The sequence below is a fragment of the Pelodiscus sinensis genome, chromosome 11 (genome assembly GCF_052426305.1).
Source record: "Pelodiscus sinensis isolate ZL-2025 chromosome 11, ASM5242630v1, whole genome shotgun sequence".
Lineage (NCBI taxonomy): Eukaryota > Metazoa > Chordata > Testudines > Trionychidae > Pelodiscus > Pelodiscus sinensis.
Genome location: NC_143062.1, coordinates 33981323 through 34000202, shown reverse-complemented (window position 1 = coordinate 34000202; position 18880 = coordinate 33981323).

Genomic DNA, 18880 nt, shown 5'->3' with positions numbered 1-18880 from the left:
GATTTACACTGCAAGCTCTTCAAGTCAGGGGCCTTGTTTACAGACATGTCTGCAAAGTGTCTTGCTCATTGGTGGCATGATAGGAATTATAAATAGCAATAATATTGCTACTGGTGGATATACCTACTTCAGCTACATTATTTCCAGAGAACATGTTTATCCGTCTTGTTAGCACTATTGCTATTAAACAGAGAAACACATGCACCAGAGTTGTCTGAAGCATTAGTATAATGAGCAAAATTGGCTACATCAGAACATAACACAAATGTAAGAGGATATGGTTTTGCTACCCAGACCATGAATAAAGATGGATGGCAAATGAAATAGCTATTCCAATGAAATAATATATCTAGTCATCCAAAGTTATACAAAGCTCTAGTAACTGGTATTGAATGTCATAGCCACCAAGTGCTATGGATGGAAAAACGGCTTATTCTTTGCAGAAAATTTGGCTCACTCATGAAAGAATAATAATTGTTTTTGTTCATACTATACCAGTTAGTAAGAGAGGATGCAGAAAGGCTGAAACTAATAATTTACAGGGTGCAGCAGAGTCACTGTCAAGTTGCAAGTATTTATTGTATATCCATTTCTCCCCCACATAATGACTTCAAGGCTATTACTTTGCTTTGCAAGGGTTGCTGAGAGGATACAAATAATCCTCCCTAATTTGTATCTGTCCTACTTCATTTACCATTTTTACAATAATTGTAATGTTTCCCTGGTGTACATGAAAATGAGTTGCTTTTCTTGATGGTATATTTTCAGATAGCGGGGAAAGGGAAGGTAGGGTAGTGGAAAGGAATAGAGTGAATGTGCATGGATTAATTCAAAAGTAGTTTATTATAATGCCTTTATTCATCTGCTCACCCTTGTGGGATTTAGAACCTAGATCTGCAACCTTTTTGCAATAATATTTATTTACATGTGACATTCTATTTAACTTAAGGGAATTGGATACACGAATACACGTAATACCACGTTTAATTAAGACAATATGTTGTAGTGGTTATTCCCTGAGATGTCCAGAGTCATTGAGAGGGTCTGGACACATAATTCTGTTCATTTTTAGAAGAATGGGACACCCAGATCCCTTAGGCATCTCTGACATTCTCAGCCTTGACCATCTAAACATTTTAGTTTTTGTTCATAGTTTAGGATTAATCAAAATAGCTAACTAATATAACATTGCAAATGGCCAGTTTAGCTTCCCAAATACATTGAAGTATAATATTGCATTTGGCTAAGAGTGGCATTAAAATTCATGTTGACATGATCTAGTGGAAGCAATCAGGACCAGTGTTTGGCAATGGACTATTAGAAGTATGAGAAACTCAGAGGTTTCAAAAATAAGGGTTCTGATGAATGTAACACTGTCCACACATTGATGGCTGAAGGCAAGGATCATACCTTCAACACAAAGGGCTTGATCCAAAGCCTGTTAGTATCAATAGGGAGACTGTCATTGACTGTAGAGGGCTTTGTGTCTTGTACCAAAAGTACAAATCCCGAGCACTGATCTTAAGGGCGACTCCTTTAGTTATATGTAGCAAGCTACTGTATCAATATGCCATTCAATAGAGGGCAAAAAGACCCTTCAGACAAAGACAAACACTGTTGGTTTACACAAAGATGTTGTATCATATTCTGTTACCCAAGAAATCTAATGGGCTTCAAAAGCAATGTGAGTAAGTGCGGTCATATCCAAAGATATCAGTATGGATTTTGGTTTGCTTGGGTTCATACTCCATCAATGTCACTTGGGTTTCCTAGTAAACCAAACATTTAGCTTGCCTATTATTTTTTCTATAAGCCTGATGGCAGAGGAAAGATGCTCTAGAATCCTAGACAGATAATTATTTTAAATTCAATAGTGAATTATTTTGCTAATTCAGCAAGTTTCCAATATTTGATTTAAGGTAATGAATATTTAAATATGTATTTTAAGTGGATTGAGTTTTCAGAAATTTCTATACATACGGAATATGAAAGACAACAGTATGCTTTCACGCTGCTTCTGAAATAAGTCAAATGAATGCAAGAATTGCATAAAAAAGCAGAGTACATATCTTGGGGCTGCAAACAGATAGATCAATGGATGTTCCTGTGCCCATGCACAGGATAAAATTGTTGTCTCAATGATGTTAAATTAGACTCTGTGCAGACTGCTTTAGTACAGGAGTAGGCGATAAGTGACCCACAAGCTGCATGCATTTCGCTACAGTTAGCACCTGGCGGCCTGGCAGAGTCTTTATTTACTTGTGAGTCCACAGGTACAGTCCCTTGAAGCTCCTGTTGGCCAGGCATCACCATTCCGAGCCAATGAGAACCATGGGAAGATGTGTCCCAATCCGTGCCATTTCCTGCCACTTCCGTTGGCGGGGAATGGCAAACTGCAGTTAATGGGTTTTGCTTTGGGTTTTTTGCTGGTAGGTCTTGCTTTCTCTTTACTCCACTTTACTCTCTTGCTCTTCTTTTATGGGATGGACAAAGTCATTCCATGGAAAAGTTAGATGATAAAATGGAATTAAGCAAACAACAATAGTAGCATAAGAAATACCAGAAATATCATTATTCACTGCACAGAATTCTCCCTGACCTCAATTGCATTTCTGGCTTTTCATGGGACAAGTGTGTACAGTATGCAACAAGGAATAATGGCAGAGAATTATACTCCTTACTTAACATATACAAAGGACATACTAGTGTGACAGATGCATATAGATCTATGCAACAAAGTCCATTTATTATTATAGATATTGCTGAGGCTGAGAAGAAATTGCCATTATTTACATGTACAAGCAGCTAGCTTAATTGGAGTTCTAAATGATCCCTGCAATAATGGCAAAAAACAACCTCTTTATTTAAAAATTCAAAAAATGTCCCTATGAAGACAAAAGATACCAGTGACAGGAACCATGAACAATGAAGAGAAAATGAAATGATCTGCTGTTGACATAGAAAGCCCATTAATAATAGACAACTTACCGTCACAATACATTTGAGTACAGGCTATTAGAAGCTATTTTCTATCTCATCTGATTGATCAATCTAAGGACAAATAAAACAGAAAGGATAATGTCTATGTTTATAATGCTCCCCCTAACCCTGCTCAAAGAGACAACGGTACCTGATGAGATCAATTTTACCACAGATAATTTTGCTGGACAATTAGAGGTATTGTTTTATGGACTGCGTAACGGCCAACATTGCTTATGCTGGATTAAAGCCAAAGTAGCTAGAGAAGCATGAAGAAGACCGAACAGGCTGGCGTGCTCTCATACAACATGCCTATGACAACTTTGAAGAGCAGCGACGCATACGCCTGATTTATGCTCATGAGAGGAGAAAAGCAACAGTAGCAGCCACACCGACAAAGCCAGGACAATTCCTTTGCCCCCCACTGTGAACACCCATGCCGTTCCAGGCTTGGACTCCTCAGCCACATGCAAGTCCACAACTGATGAGCCTGTGCAAGCTCAAGATGTCATCGTTGGACATGATAGACTACCAAAAAAAATGTATGGCCTTATGTTTTGCACATGCACATAATTATGCCTTTCATTGGCATGTGCACACGATCATGGCTCCTGAAGAAAAGTAACCCCATTTATCCTTTCATTAAGTAATTTGTCTCTTATCATGGAATCATAGAATCATAGAATAATAGGACTGGAAGGGACCTCGAGAGGTCATCGAGTCCAGCCCCCCGCCCTCAAGGCAGGATCAAGCTCCGTCTACACCATCCCTGACAGATGTCTATCTAACCTGTTCTTAAATATCTCCAGAGAGGGAGATTCCACCACCTCCCTTGGCAATTTATTCCAATATTTGACCACCCTGACAGTTAGGAATTTTTTCCTAATGTCCAATCTAAACCTCCCCTGCTGCACTTTAAGCCCATTACTCCTTGTCCTGTCCTCAGAAACCAAGAGGAACAAATTTTCGCCTTCCTCCTTGTGACACCCTTTTTGATATTTGAACACCGCTATCATGTCCCCCCTTAATCTTCTTTTTTCCAAACTAAACAAGCCCAGTTCATGAAGCCTGGCTTCATAGGTCATGTTCTCTAAACCTTTAATCATTCTTGTCGCTCTTCTCTGTACCCTTTCCAATTTCTCCACATCTTTCTTGAAATGTGGCGCCCAGAACTGGACACAGTACTCCAGCTGAGGCCTAACTAGTGCAGAGTAAAGCGGCAGAATGACTTCACGAGTTTTGCTTACAACACACCTGTTGATACAACCTAGAATCATATTTGCTTTTTTTGCAACAGCATCACACTGTTGACTCATTCAACTTGTGGTCCACTATGACCCCTAGATCCCTTTCCGCCATGCTCCTTCCTAGACAGTCGCTTCCCATCTTGTATGTATGGAACTGATTGTTCCTTCCTAAGTGGAGCACTTTGCATTTCTCTTTATTAAATCTCATCCTGTAGTTTGAATGAACATCTAAGAGTTTGAATTTGAGCCCCGAAAGGCCATTCACTTGTTGCAGTGCAAATTTAATTTCCTTCATGACCACTGTTTAAAGGGCAAATGCACGTAAGGGATTTTTATACTATGCCTGTGTATTTGCATTTGAAAAATGGAGGGGTTGGTATGGAAGTGCACAATTTTGCACGCATGCTGCCTCAGTTAAGCAAAATCTGACTTGAAAATGAGCCCTTTAATTTCAATACATAACAATCCTTATTGAACTGAGGGTGTGCAGAACTTTTGCTGGAGCCTTCAATTGTCAGATAATGATTTGCAAAAAGCACGGGAGTAAATGAGTTTCCATACTTTTGCATGGGATCAAGATCTGGAGTGAAATCCTTAACCCATTGAAATCAATAGGCATATTTCCTTTGACTTCAGTGCAGCCAGGATTTCTTTCCTGAACTTCCCCAATGTTCAAAGGTATTCATATCCTGGGTTTTTATTTGGTCTGTTATGTAGCTAGGTAACAGCTGTACAGTTAAAATCTGGAATTGAATTTCTCCTAGGACAACAATTTTGGTTTTGATCCTCTCCCATGGCACAAATAATATTAACATCCTTTGAATTCTGTTATCTTGAGAAACCAAGACAATTACATTGCTGTCTCATTTTTAAAAGCATAAGCTCCACGGGCAGTATATTAGAGACAGGCTTCTATTATGATGATTTATTCATATCACTTTTTTATACAGGTATTAGCCACCTTTAAGAACATAAAATGAAAAATAATAGCAGTTCAGAGTAGGGAGTAGAAGCAATAGTCTCAGCTGCTGTAAATGAGCACAAACTCCTTTGACTACACGCACCCATTTATATTTGGTAAGAATCAGGCCCTTAGTTCTCATATTTGTAGAATAGACTCGAAAATATTTCAGAGTAACTGAGAGGGCATCATTAGTCTTTCTTTTACCTGATAGCATGAAAGATTTTTTCCTTTCTACTGTTGAAATCCAAATCCCAGAATTTCAGAGGAAGAGAAAGATGTTAAGTTCTTTGTCCTAATTCAAAGAGAAAAGAGTGATACAAATGTACCTCCCAATTAACAGAACAAAATGTTTCAGAATGAGAAAAGATACGTATATTATTTTATGGCAGCATTACAAATCTTCTATGTAAAAGCAAGAAGTCTCTTTCTGATCTTAAATTCCAAACTGCATTATTCATATAGAGCTCATTAAAAATAAATAGGAAAAATTCCTCATCTCTACATCCTCCTTACAGATCTCTCTCAGATACTGGATGTTGTCACCTATAACACAGAAAAAAAGAAAAATACAAATGCAAATTCTCTTCTGTGGGAAGCAGTATTAAATATAGCTCTGTAGTCAAAATACACATTCAATTTGAATTATATTGTTCTTTGGAACACAATGTCAGAACTGACATTCTTAAGGGGCACAGCTGCTATAATCACACACACACACACACACACACCTCTTTGGCTCCATTCACAAAATGGAGATACCCCCTCTGGAATCTATCGTCACATTTGATCAGAAAGCCAGGTGGATTAAAATATCTCAGTTGCCATTCATCTATGTTTTGGACAATCTTTCTTATTGTTACTTTTTCTTCACCTAGTTTACAAGAGAATGGAAAGCTGGGAGGGTGAAGAGACAATGTAAAATTTGTCACACTGAGGAACTTTGTATTTCCTTCACTGATTCAGTGCATGGAATTTTAGCCAGGTTGGGTGCTTGTTTGTCTGGAGGGAACAAAATGTGGTGAGGTAGATCAGCATAGATCTATTTATTCCAATATAGTTATGTCAATTTACATTGACACAGTAGTCCTACATATTTTTTAGCTGAATATCAGTCATTTTTGCTGTTTGTGAATCTGAGAAAATTTTGTCTAGATCCATGTCCCTCCAGTCTTGAAAGTTCTATTCTATTCCACCAAAGTTCTTAAACTACTCTCATATCATGGTACCAGTGTTGCATGATGCATTGGGATTAGCATTTGTCACACGCGGTTCATTCTCTTTCATATTTTCCATAGAGGGATGGTGTGACAGGGAGGCAGAGCCCCCGCACTTGCAGCCCTTCCCCCCTCACGGGGGACAGGCAGCAGAGTGATGCTGGGCAGACACCGTTGCCCCGTGTGGCCGAGACAGGGCAGCAGAATGGCTCAACACAGGTCCCACCAAACGGCGCTGAGGAGCCCTGCGCGGCAAGGCCCGGTTCGTGTTGCAGCAGTACTGCACAAGGGGCTGACCCCCTTCCCCCGGTGTTGCCGGGCAACCGCACGTTGCTCAAGCTGGCAGAGCCGACACACTAGGGGCTGGCCGGGGAGGCGTTGCCGGGAGACACAATATGTCCCCTGTGAGTCGTGGGTAGGGTGATGTCAGCGGGGATGCCAAAGGGCGGACCAGGGCAGAGGCCAAGGGGATAAAAGGGAGGCTAGAGAAGACACAGGGAGGTGACAAAGATGTGGGAGGAGAGGAGGACAATAGACAGAGGAAGGAAGAAGGAGCTGAAGAGAGACTAGGAGAGGAAAGGTCCAGGGTGCGAGAGACTGCAGATGAAAGGGTATGGCGCATGCAGAGTGCTGGGAGGGAATGCCCAGCGGACGTGGAGCCTGGTAAGCCAAAAGGGAGAGGAAGTGGTCCAGGGCAGGGCTAGGGAGGTAAGTCTGCGGACTGGCGAGTGAAGGGGCTACACCCTGTCAATCAGGTAAGAGGGAGAGGCATGGCTGACTCTCTACCTTAAGGTCCTGGATCAGGACTCAAAGAGAGGACAGATCCGAGTCCCCCTTTCCTGCCTACTGCCCCAGCTGACTAGAGCAGCATCACAGAAGCAGCCAGGAAGGTAGCCCTGCAAGGCCCGATGGGGTCAGTAATTAGAGGACTAGACTAATGAGTCCTTTCACAGATGGTTATGTGTACAATACACCATTTTGTTTGGATAGGCTTGGGAAAGAGGTTGATCTGTGTTGTTTTTTACTGTCCACATTGTTCTGTGTTTATATTTGAGAAGCAAAAAGAAAAAGTGCACTATGCACGTTGAAGATGGCAAGATTTGGAGTCCTTAGTCTCAGTGACAGTTCACTCTGATGTCCCTGAGATAGCTTAGTCTACTGTACAGATGGACTGAATCTTTACGGTAGGACCATATCATTGTCCCTGAGGAACAGAGTTGGTATCATCTGCAAATTTAATAATCATACTCTCTCTACCATCATCTAGATCACTAATGAAGATATTGAAGAGAACTGGTCCCAAAACGGACCCCTGCGGAACCCCACTTGTTATGCCCTTCAAGCATGATTGTGATCCATTAATAACTGCTCTCTGAGAATGGTTATCCAACCAGTTATGCACCCACCTTATAGTAGTCCCATCTAAGTTGTATTTCCTTTGACAGTGTCAAATGCCTTTCTAAAGTCTAAGTATGAGATGTCCACCACTTTTCCTTTATCCACATGATTTGTTATCCTGTCAAAAAAAGCTATCAGATTGGTTTGACATGATTTGTTCTTTACAAATCCATGCTGGCTGTTACCTATCACTTTATTTTCTTCCAAATGTTTGCAGATGAATTCCTTAATAGCTTTCTCCATTATCTTCTCTGGCACAGAAGTTAAACTGATTGGTCTGTAGTTTCCTGGGTTGTTCTTATTTCCCTTTTTATAGATGGGCACTATATTTGCCCTTTTCCAGTCTTCTGGAATCTCTCCCAGCTTCCATGATTTTTCAAAGATGATAGCTGAAGAATCAGATACTTCCTCTATAAGCTACTTGAGTATTCTAGGAAGCATTTCATCTGGCCCTGGTGACTTGCAGACATCTAACTAAAATAAATAATTGTAAAATTATAAATGCAGCTCTCCTCACATTTCTCTTTCAGGCTAGACCAAGGTACTATCCAAATATTAACAAAAAGAACTTCATTCTGATAGAGAGCTGGACCCATAAATTTAAGTAAAAGCCCATGGAATGAAGTGAAGCAAAGTGCAAATGTTGAGAGTTTATATGTTTGTAAACTTACACGTGCAGAAACTACAGCTAATACAAGAGGTAATGTATCCTGAAATAAGAATTATTCAAATGTATATCATTTACCTCCAACTTCCTTCAACTAATATATTTGATGTATGTGGAAAATATGAAATAAGGCCAAATTCTTTCCTTGAATATTGCTGCTAATATAAAATCTTTATGCAATCATAAAATTACATGGTGCTTTAAAAGCAGATGGTGTAGTGGGAGTCTTTCCACAAGCCTGGCCCTTAGGCAAGGTGAGCGAGGCAGTTCCCAGCCCCGCCCACCTGGCTTGGCCATGCTGCCTTGGGCCCTGCACACTGTTTGGCTGGGTCTGTCTTTCCATTCACTTGCCTTGTGTTTGGAAGTCACTGCAGATCTGAGACCTGCAACAGGTTCCTTGTGGGTGGGCCTTTGTGTTCATGTTGGGTCCCAAATTCCTAGGATATGTCTACACTGAAACACTATTTCAAAATAACTAGTGTTATTCAGAAATTACTTAGTCTGCATCTACACAGCAGGCAGTTATTTCGATATCCTGTCAAGTTAGAGGATTTCTTACTCCAACTCTTGTAACCCTCATTGTATGAGGAATAAGGGAAGTCGGAGGAATACTCTGTTTTGAAATAGGTGCTGAGTAGATGCTCCGTATTTAGAAATAAGCTATTTCAAGATAAGCTACGTAACTGACGTAGCGCAATTTGTGTAGCTTATTTCGAGTTAAGCCCTGCAGTGTAGATGCACTCTATGAGGCCTATGCTCTCCTGAAAATATTTCTTTTCAGGATCAAGCCTTGAGATAGACAAGAAAAAACAGAATCCTCGGATAACAGTTCAGGGAGGGGAGAGAAGAGATGAAGAGATGATTCCTGGGAAAAAATAGTTGTTAAGTACAAGAGAGATGGGGGCATCTGAAGTGTGAGAAATTTTCATGCAAACAGAATGGACAGCAAAATAGGAAATATCAAAGGTGTCAAAAAGACAAAGGGGAAAACAAAGGCTGGCTGGAAGAAGAGCAAGTGAAATGCCCATTAAAATCTATAGCCACAAAACCACACATGAAGTCAGATTCTGATTGTATGAAAAAGTTGGGGGTGATATCCTGGGTCCACTGATGTAAATGGAAAAACTCACAATGAAGTTGGTTGGGCCAGGATTTCATCCCTATGTCTGCATTATGCCCAGATCAATAGCTTTATACCCTCATTGGGGTAATGTATCTTTATGTCTATTATTACACTAACAACAGTTCTCAAAATGATGTTTGTGCACCGTAGGATTTTGACTGGCACTGATGAATAGACCTAGCAGATGTATACTAGCAATCGGTGCCATTGGCCGAAGAATAGTAATGCTTATTCTGACATAGAAGTGTTTTACCTGTGGCATGTGCAGTAAATGAGTTGACTTAAATGGAACTAAGGAAGCGAAATACTATAAGAAATATAAAATATAGATGGGAATGCTTAGTTACTTTATCTATTTTCTCTTTGATGTGTAATTCCTATATATGCCAAATGCAAGTTACAATATGCCTTCAGGGAGAACACCGTTTTCCATATTTGTTTCTTTTTAGTACTACATACTTCAACAAATAAAAATGTTGACAATAAACCAAGATTTGCAAGGAATAATTTACTGCATGAATGACATTTTAATTCACTAATAAGATGCACCGGGGTTTGAAATATTGGACAATTATTCACATAGATACGCTATGTTAGTCACAACACCTGAGCATGAGTTATTGCACAACAATATTAGCCCTAACAACTAATTGCAATTATAGCTTCATTTGTATGTTAGGTGGGTTTGTGAGGTGATTTTAACTGGACTACCAAAAGAGTAATTTACAATGTACTTACCTACGATGAATTTACCTCGTTATCTCTAGCCTGCATATTTATACCTGCCTCTGGAAATTTCCACTACATGCATCTGACAAAGTGGGTCTTTGCCCATGAACAGGGGCAGATGACAGTTTTGCGGGGCCCCGGGCAGCGTAAGTATGCGCCCCCCCCCCTTTGCCACGGCGCATGCGCGGGGCTTTTTGAAGCGCGGGGCCCTAGGCGGCCGCCCCATTCGCCCTGCCCTATATCCGCCTGTCAGGGGACGCGAGGGGGGTCACTCACCACCATAGCGGGGGTCCGTCATCTATCCCCGGAATCAGTCCATTCTGTCTGGCCAGGCCTCCGCTCACGGGCATTTCCCCTCTGGACCCCTTCTGATCACGTATGTCTCTTCGCCACACTGCCCTCCGGCAGTGCCCAAGTCACTCGCTCTGAGCCCCCCTTCTGGGGGTCTGGTGTCTCTCCAGCTAGGCCTTGATGCAGGCCTAGCAGGCTGGCCAGCTGGCTGTCTTGTCTGCCCGAGCACCCTGGCCCAGCCTGGCCCTCTAGCCCTGCCCTAGCTCCAGAGAGCATCCTGCTCCCTCAGCAGCCGGCTCACACTGCCTGTGCTGAAGCAGCCCTTCCCCTTTATAGCTCCCAGCTGGGCCTTAATTGGCCAATGCCGCCCAGCTGGGCTGAACTCCCCGGGCCTGCTCCAGGCCAGGGTTTGGCTCTTAAAGGGCCAGTACAGGGCAGCTGCCCTGTTACACCGCCCCTGCCCATGAAAGCTTATGCTCCAATACATCTGTTAGTCTATAAGGTGCCAGAGGACTCCTTGTCGCTTTTGCAGATCCAGACTAACATGGCTACCCCTCTGATACTTTACAATGTACTGTGAGTGAAGAGAGCAGAATCTGACCCTCTGTGAAGTCAAAAGCAACAGCAACTTTTTTAAAAACAATAAATATGGTATTCTTAAACACAGGTGGTTTTTCAGAGGCTGTCAAAAGACAGAGGACTATCAAGACCAAGCAAATGACTGGTAATCAAGTTATACTTTCACACACACAGAATTAAATCCCAAAAGCCCCTAAAGGAAGGTACTTAAGCACATCTAACTTTAGGTATATGGATAGTCTCTATAGCCCAGGAGACTATTTATATGCATATAATTAGGTGCATACTAAACTACTTCACTGAATCAAGCCAAAATATTCATTGGCTACGTCTACACTGGCATGATTTTCTGAAAATGCTTTTAACGGAAAAGTTTTCCGTTAAAAGCATTTTCGGAAAAACACGTGTAGATTGGCAAGATGCTTTTCTGCAAAAGCACTTTTTGCGGAAAAGTGTCCATGGCCAATCTAGACACGCTTTTCCGCAAAAAAGCCCCGATCGCCATTTTCGCCATCGGGGCTTTTTGTGGAAAACAGTACTGTGCTGTCTACACTGGCCCTTTTGCGCAAAAGTCTTTTGGAAAAAGACTTTTGCCCGAACGGGAGCAGCATAGTATTTTCGGAAAAGCACTGACAAACTTACATGAGATCGTCAGTGCTTTTCCGGAAATTCAAGCGGCCAGTGTAGACAGCTGGCAAGTTTTTCCAAAAAAGCGGCTGATTTTCGGGAAAAACTTGCCAGTCTAGACACAGCCATTTAGTTCTGATCCAAACATCCCCTGAAATAAAGGCTGGGTAAGGGTTAAGTTTCACACTGCATTCTAGATCCACAGATATTTTAATCTCATCAATATTGACCACTATTTATTTTTATTTAGGTTTTTTTTACCCCACCTCTCTATTTGAAATATTTGAGGCAGCTTACAAAATTTTAATAATGGATTAATAATTCACAATTTTCATTTTCAAAATCTGCAAACATCACAACCTCAGTGTGAGGGAAGTTAACCAACATTATAATCCCACTTCCACAAATGGGGAAACCCAGTACATGAACAAGTTAAGTGACTTGCCCCTGTCTACAGGATTAATCATTTTCATACCTGGGAATGTAACTCAGGAGTTCCTATCTCCCCAACCTGTGTTAATTCCACAGTTCAAATCCCTCCCTCCTAGTTGTTTCTCAGAGATGTCTGAGACTACAACTGAACTAATGGGGAAAACTATGCAGCTAAATCATGCTAGAGACACTACACCGGTGGGAAAAAACATGTTTATCATATAATAACATAGTAAAGCTGCTATACATATGAAAATATTCATTTTGCTGGAGAATTATCACATTCTGTAGTGTCTCCTGGAATCTTTCGCATTATTGTCAAACAGTGCAAAAGATTTTTTTTTTTAATTTCTCCAGGCAAAAATCACCAATAGCCTTCAAGAAAATTCATATTTTGCTCTAAGCAGAATGTAATAATTTCTGTCTTTGTCAACAGATAGGGTGAAATAGTGCTCTTAAGGCCCAAATTACATAAAACTTCTATTCAATATTTCAGAATTTGCAAGAATTATCTATATTTTGTCATTTTGCAAGACATTTCTCTTGTCGCAGGAGTTTAGATGGAATTTGTAATTCAAAGATGCCTTGTTTAAATAATTTAAGCCAACCCTATCTTTTCTCCACACTATACTTAGAAAGAAGGCAAGAGCAACAGGCTTCCTCTGACCCAAGGAGCATGAAAATGGAACTTCTACACCTATGGACCAAACATCACATTACGGTCAGGGGAGTAACTTCTCATAATGCTGTTGTAGACTAAAACAGATGAAGTAATCAGAGAGTTCCTTAATCTCTTCAGGATCTCATCATTCCTATTTCAGGTGTTCAGACAAGCAGCTAATCTGCTGGAAAGAGTGAAAATGAACCAGTAGTGATGATTTATTAATTCTAAATTGGGTCCCAGGTTAAAGGTTTAGGTGTGGAGAGGCAAACCTTGAAAAATTCCCCTCTTAATTTAAGATGGCGTGTTTTTTTTTATATTATCTCTTTAAAATTACTATTCAAGTGCTGTCATTAACAAAACAAATGCTCAGAAATATATGTCCATATCATACCCTCCAATAGTAAAACCCATAGAATGGGTACTGAGAGCTCTGAAAACACCTCAGTAGCCAGGTCGAAACACCAGTGTTTTACCATGTCTGAACATGGCTCTCAATGATGTACACTTGAACTGTGTCTCCTGGCCTATGTTGACCACTAAGCCTCATCTGCATCATATCAGCTATGCGGATTGTTGACAACTCTGTTCAGGCACAGTAACTCTTTGCAATGTAGGCCTTACAGGGTTCCTTAGAAGGTTCCCAACTTCCTTCATCAGGCAGAGTGTGTTCAGTGGATCAAAGGAGATATGACTGTACATGCTACACATTCTACCAATCCACAGGGAAAGGAATGACTAATCCTAAAAAGGGAAGCATCCCTCCTTTTGCTAGATATATAGCTTCCTTTAATAGGTGCTATTGGCATGCTATCACCAGAATGGGGAAAATGGACCAATAGGCCCCTCGCCAACTGGTGTGGAATTGGTGCTAAAGTTGCCAGGAACAACACTAACCTACATCTGGATATCCATTAGGATTGGTTTGTTTCTGGCCCCAATTTTATCCCATTGATTCTTTATCCTTATGGAGTAGAGGAAGTTGGGGTATATACAGTTAAAGAATCCCCATCTCCTGCATTCCTTGTCTCATTGTCCACCCAATTTCTGCCCCCTTCTGCCTGAACCAATGGAGGTAAGCATTAGGATCTTCATTATCAAAGCATTACGGCACAGTATTGCCAATGCAGGAGATATATATTTCAAGTTTATACAGTGTGTGTTATTTGTAAATAGGCTGGAGGAAATGCAGTGGATATAGTAGGGCTTTGAGTATTCTGTTTAAATTAATGTAATGGCTGGAACTCATTAGCTAAATCATTTTTGTCATCTCAGTACCTTTGAATAAGAAATGCAAAAGAACACACACACACAAAAAGAATTCACATTTTTTCTATATTTGTAATGAATGTGAACCTCTTTAATCTTTACAGCTCTGTAATAACCAACAAATAACCCTGCTGCAGAATAATGGCTCTGTATTAAGAAGACCACTCTGTGACTTTCTCAGGTCACATCATCTAAAGAACTTCTTGTTTCTACAATTCAGTCCAAAGTTAAATCTTCAGCCCTGGTGTCAGATACATGTGCAGGCTTTGTATCTGTGCAGATCCAATTATAGGTCTTTGCTTAGAGCAGCTGAACTCTGGCAAATGAGGCTGAAAGGTGGCTTGGATCTGTGATTATTTGTTCTCTGCACCATTGATTAGAGATAATCACCATTAGTTGGAGAGGGATATGCCATCTTGTGTTCAGATGCAGCTTCCTAGAAAGATGGCACAAACTCTGAGCTCTCCCTTGAGACAGTACATTTGTTCTTTCTCGGTTTGTAGTTGGCACTTACTATGAAATAAAGGAAATTTTAAGTGAAAACAAATACAATCGGTTTATTAAGCAAAATACAAAAATATTGTATAAGGTTACATCCTTGTGAACAGTATTAAAGGGGTTTGACTTTACAGATAGTCAGAAAACAAAGTCATCTCCAAACTTCCTTTATAATCTGTGGACACTAAAGTTCTTCAGTGGGTTCTGCCAAATCTATCCCTTAAATCCTTTTTTTGCCACAGACTCAAGATCAGGACATCACCATCTGGAAGGCCTTCCACTGTAGCCTTTATGCTGCTTGCAGGGGTTGTGGAGGCAGGACTAGCTTCAGCCCCTGTACTCCTGTGGAGAATTAACCCCTTCCTGCATCCATTCAAGTCAGGTCGTGTATTAAAGCAGATGCTTACAAATTCATTGTCCAATACATGAACTTGGCAAAGTTGTTACCAGAGTATTAGGCATTAGATATTTATGTAAATATATCCCAGGTTAGTACAGAAACAGCCCCATGTAGTACAAGATCAGATGGTTTGACAAAACACTGAATTAGAATGTTTTGTCTAAGGTACCAGAAACTAGGAGAGGAAACAAACATGTCACCACATATGTGAGAAGGTCTGTGCATTGTGAATATTAGTTGTTTGTTTTAGTCTATAAATGTAGGGATACTTTGTCTTAATTGTGTACAGATGTGGTCTCCTCACCTCAAAAAAGATATTTTGGCCTTGGAAAGGGTTCAGAAAAAGGCAACTAAAATGATCAGGGGTTTGGAACAGATCCCATATGTGGAGAGGCTAAAGTGACTGGGACTTTTCAGTTTGGAAAAGAGGAGACTGAGGGGGGATATGATAGAGGTATATAAAATCATGAGTGGTGTGGAGAGGGTAAATAAAGAAAAGTTATTCATTAGTTCCCATAACATAAGGACTAGAGGACACCAAGTGAAATTAATGGGTAGCAGGTTTAAAACTAATAAGCAAAATAGCTTATTTCAAAATAGCACATCTACATTGTAGGAAAACCTCAAAATTAGTCCCAGGCAGGCTTCCCTAATGTAGACATGCTATCTCGATTTAGCGCCCCAGGAGGAATAACTTACAATAGCCCTACTGAGGAGTTAATTCGAAATAGCAGAAGTGGAGCTATTTCAAAATAGCTATTTCAGAATAGGCATTATTCTTTGTTGAACGAAGTTTGCAGAAATTAGAATAAGATATCCGTTATTTCAAAATTATTGCAAAATAATGGAATTGCTGTGTTGACACTTGCATAGTTATTTTGGAATGACAGTCGTTATTCTGAAATAACTGTGCTGTGTAGACACACCCTCTCTGTCCAATGCCACCCACTTTTAGGTGGTGCTGGCTAGCTGTAGGCCTCCTAGCTGAGCAGAAACTACCATCACAATTCCCTTCCAGCTGGACTTCCTAGCAGCAATCTCCCCATATTCTGTTCTGCCCTGGAAGCAGACTCCATAATTCAGGGGTGACCTTTACATGTTGTCATTCCAGCCAGCAGCACCATCTTTCACACAGGCAATCCCTAACGAGGCATTCAAAATATTTATAAAGAATTTCCAGCAGCATAGAGACTGTTTTTTACCTGGAGCTATATAAATTAACAACAAACTAAGATGGTCATATTGATAATTTACTGTACCTTGATACTGTGCTAAACCTATGTTTATTTCAAATATCAGGAAAGACCATGTTGTCCTGGCAAAAATCTATCAGAAATTTTCAGAGGCAATTGAAAGAAATGCTCTAGCTCCATAGGAGGGAAAAGGTAATTCCCTGTTGATTCACTGTTTGTCATCTGACTGTATCCATTAGCAGTATATATGATCTTGCTGATACATTCTTAATTATGCATAAACTTCAGTTTTAAAAAAGAGCACATTGCATGTGTTGCCAGAGTAAATTAGTACCAGTATATTTGAAGCATTTTATTTCCAAATGTTCCCAATATTTTCTCCCAAGAGCTCTGGTTGAGGAAATATAGATAAGGTGAAAACATGTGCTTAAAAAAAGTCCTAATTTTCTTAAAATGTATCTCTGAAGGCAAAGCATTTTTTTTCAAAGAACCTGTCATATTAATTTAAATAGAGAACTAATGCTCAGTTGATATAGGCTAAAATAGATGTATTTAACATTCTTTATGAATAGTCATTGTCTGAAAGGTATAATAGTGTTCCAGAAAGCAAATAAAAGCTATAATTGCCTAACCCTGCAAGGATCTGAGAACTTCCCAAGAGATGTCGAATGACTTCAAATTTCATTAATATCTCTGGGATTTGTATGGACTCAGAACATAGAAGTATTCACCCTTGCTGGATATTAGTGGTTGCATGTATCTATCCATGAACATACAGCTCTGCCTAGATAAATATATGTTAGGTTTTTTTAAAAATTGTTATTTATGTTTATATTGAGTACAACAAATTAAATTCAGAAATAAGATCAGGTCACTTTAGTCAACAACTGATTGACTCCTTTGGAGTACACAGCCATTCAAGGGTTAGCTGTTCAGCTCCACTGAATTCCAAAATGTATTTTCTGCAGATTTCTCTTCCAAGAGACTGGCCTTGCAATCTGAGAGTGAATATGGTTCCAAACTGAACTGTGCTCAGACTCAGAGACACACTTAAGCACATGCTCAATTTTAAGCACATAAATAGTCCCAGGGAAGTTAATTCTTATTGAAGCAATGTGAGTAGCCCCACTGAAGTCAACAAGATAGCTCATGTATTTAAACGTTAAGTGCTTTGCTTGATGGAGGAAATATGGACGGGCAACTTAAAGGAATATTTTATAAGTGATGTTATTCCCACCACTCTTGTATCTTTTTCTATGTAGATGGATCCCTGTATGTATGCGGCATCCTGTTGACCTTAATGGGGGTTCATACGGTTGCCGTGGTCCAAGAATTTCCAACTACATTATACATTAAGGTTGTTAAGTATTGAGTAAATGACTAATCATGTACTCGATACAATTTGTATAGAATACATGATTAGTTGATAAGGGGCTGCTGCGGCTCTGCAGTTTAAATGTAGTAGGAACTAGGTGTGCAGGCAGCGGAAGGCCCTGGCTTGCAGTCGTGGGACCCAGACCACTGCAGCTCTGCCTTTTAAATGTAGTAAGAGCCACCTGGATCCCTGTTTGGACTGGCATGAGTGTCTCTGCCTTTTAATTGTAGTTCTTATCTGTGTTAGTGCTTTATTTTATTGTGGGCAACATCTGCAGAAGTTTTGTGAGATGTACAGTGGAAACATCTTTCATTTCAATGAACACATAGAACTCAAAATCCTCAAGAAATACTATGAATTCATTTTTCAGGCTTTAACCTTCATCTGTCAGTTCAGGGAGTTGTGCGTGGTAAGGGTGTCTCAGGATGCTCACAGCACCTTGTAGGACTGGGTTGGCCTATATGGCTGATACTATACTGGGACATTATCTTAATTTGGCACAACATGAAAGGATCCTAATCAGCAAATGCCAGAGGAACAAGATGACAGACAAAGAATGTTTTTTGTCCAGTGCTGGACTATGCTATTCCATAGATCCCAAAAACCTCAATAACAAGTCAGTTCTCACAGTACAAACAGTTCCAATTGCCTTTCCACTGAAGTCCCAAGGGACTAAAGATAAGAAACAAAAAGCAGGACTAAATGTTAGTGTAAGGAGGATCTGAAAGAATGTATACTGGGTGGGGACTAGAGCCACTTGGCTATATTATTGAAAGAACCCCCTAGATACTGAACCCAGCCCTACTTGCTGTCAGTTGCTACTGGCAGAAGGGTTCCATTGGTTTTCTCAGTGGAGAGATGTAAATAGCCTCGTGGAACGAGATGTATAGCTAGTTCGGATTAGAAGCCTAATCCGAACTAGCTAGTCCGTGCCGCGTGTAGCTGCGCGGCACGGGGTTCAAACTAGCCGGCATTTAAAAATGGGGCCGACCAGCTTCATGCAAATGAAGCCCGGGAAATTAAAATCCCGGGCTTCATTTGCAACTGCAGATGACTACATTACCCCCACTAGTTCGAACTAGCAGGGTAGTGTAGACATACCCTAACATAGTGAATGATGAAGAAAAGGAAGTAGGTGCAGAAGCTAAAATAGGAAAAGAACAAGTCAAAATTACTCAGAAAAGTTAAATGTCTTCAAGTCACCATAGCTTGATGAAATGTATCCTAGAATACT